This window comes from Cornus florida, unplaced genomic scaffold (assembly GCF_030987335.1).
Source record: "Cornus florida cultivar Cherokee Brave unplaced genomic scaffold, ASM3098733v1 CherokeeBrave_3.0.0_Hap2_scaffold_237, whole genome shotgun sequence".
NCBI classification, from domain to species: Eukaryota; Viridiplantae; Streptophyta; class Magnoliopsida; order Cornales; family Cornaceae; genus Cornus; species Cornus florida.
The window spans coordinates 22,501-25,000 of NW_026775735.1; positions in this window are offsets into that span (position 1 = coordinate 22,501).

Sequence of the window (2,500 nt, forward strand, 5' to 3'; positions counted from 1 at the left end):
CTTCCTAGAAGACTAAGAAATGCTTTGCTCGAGACGGATTTCGATTTGGAGGTCCCCCGAGTTAATTTTGCCCATTATGACTCCTCGCCCGCACGCTCGTGCACCCCGGCGTGCACGTGGGCATCGTTGGCTAAAAAATGAAGTTTGGAGTTTGGGTTTGAAAATTTTATGGGAGCTTCCTAGAAGCCTAAGAAGTGCTTTGCTCGAGACGGATTTCGATTTGGAGGTCCCCCGAGTTAATTTTGCCCATTATGACTCCTCGCCCGCACGCTTAAGCACCCCCGCGTGCACGTGGGCATTGTGTGCTAAAAAATGAAGTTTGGAGTTTGGGTTTGAAAATTTTATGGGAGCTTCCTAGAAGCCTAAGAAATGCTTTGCTCGAGACGGATTTCGATTTGGAGGTCCCCCGAGTTAAGTTTGCCCTTTATGACTCCTCGCCCGCATGCTCGTGCACACCGGCGTGCACGTGGGCATCGTATGCTAAAAAATGAAGTTTGGAGTTTGGGTTTGAAAATTTTACGGGAACTTCCTAGAAGCCTAAGAAATGCTTTGCTCGAGACGGATTTCGATTTGGAGGTCCGCCGTGTTAATTTTGCCAATTACGGCTCCTCGCCCGCACGCTCGTGCACCCCGACGTGCACACCGGCGCGCACGTGGGCATCGTATGCTAAAAAATGAAGTTTGGAGTTTGGGTTTGAAAATTTTACGGGAACTTCCTAGAAGCCTAAGAAATGCTTTGCTCGAGACGGATTTCGATTTGGAGGTCCCCCGAGTTAATTTTGCCCATTACGACTCCTCGCCCGCACGCTCGTGCACCCCGGCGTGCACGTGGGCATAGTATGCTAAAAAATGAAGTTTGGAGTTTGGGTTCGGAAATTTTATGGGAGCTTCCTAGAAGCCTAAGAACTGCTTTGCTCGAGACGGATTTTGATTTGGAGATCCCCCGAGTTAGTTTTGCCCATTATGACTCCTCCCCCGCACGCTCAAGCACCCCCGCGTGCACGGGGGCATCGTATGCTAAAAAATGAAGTTTGGAGTTTGGGTTTGGAAATTTTATGGGAGCTTCCTAGAAGCCTAAGAAGTGCTTTGCTCGAGACGGATTTCGATTTGGAGGTCCCCCGAGTTAATTTTGCCCATTATGACTCCTCGCCCGCACGCTTAAGCACCCCCGCGTGCACGTGGGCATTGTGTGCTAAAAAATGAAGTTTGGAGTTTGGGTTTGAAAATTTTACGGGAACTTCCTAGAAGCCTAAGAAATGCTTTGCTCGAGACGGATTTCGATTTGGAGGTCCCCCGAGTTAATTTTGCCCATTACGACTCCTCGCCCGCACGCTCGTGCACCCCGGCGTGCACGTGGGCATCGTATGCTAAAAAATGAAGTTTGGAGTTTGGGTTTGAAAATTTTATGGGAGCTTCCTAGAAGCTTAAGAAGTGTTTTGCTCGAGACGGATTTCGATTTGGAGGTCCCCCGAGTCAATGTTGCCCATTATGGCTCCTCTCCCGCATGCTCAAGCACCCCTGCGTGCACGTGGGCATTGTATGCTAAAAAATAAAGTTTGGAGTTTGGGTTTGGAAGTTTTATGGGAGCTTCCTTGAAGCTTAAGAAGTGTTTTGCTCGAGACGGATTTCGATTTGGAGGTCCCCCGAGTCAATGTTGCCCATTATGGCTCCTCGCCCGCACGCTCAAGCACCCCGGCGTGCACGTGGGCATTGTATGCTAAAAAATAAAGTTTGGAGTTTGGGTTTGGAAGTTTTATGGGAGCTTCCTAGAAGCTTAAGAAGTGTTTTGCTCGAGACGGATTTCGATTTGGAGGTCCCCCGAGTCAATGTTGCCCATTATGGCTCCTCTCCCGCATGCTCAAGCACCCCTGCGTGCACACCGGCGTGCACGTGGGCATTGTAGGCTAAAAAATGAAGTTTGGAGTTTGGGTTTGGAAATTTTATGGGAGCTTCCTTGAAGCCTAAGAAGTGTTTTGCTCGAAACGGAATTCGATTTGGAGGTCCCCCGAGTCAATTTTGCCCATTACGACTCCTCGCTCGCATGCAATATCTACTCCTGTCAGAGCTGTGGTTTTACTTAAGACTACTATAGGGGGGGGGGAGTTCTCAGCACCAAGAGCTGCAAGTAAGGCCATTGCTTGCTTTGCAGTCTCGATTGCTCTACTAGTGAATAGTAGATGTCTTGGTTAGCTTGGAACGAAAAAAAAAATTTTTTGGGGAAAAAAAAAAAAAAAAGTTTTTGTGAAAAAAAATTTTTCGAAAAAAAAAAAAAAAAAAAAAATTTTTTTGGATGCCTCGGTCTTCTATTTGTTTTGCTTGGGTAGATTAGGAAAAAAAAAAAAAAAAATTTTTTTGTTGGATGCCTCGGTCTTCATATTCTTTCTCGGCTATTTCGAAAAAAAAAAAAAAAAATTCCGGGAAAGAGAAAAAAAAAATTATTTTTTGTTGGTTGCCTCGGTCTTCATGTTCTTTCTCTGGTATATGGGAAAGAAAAAAAAAA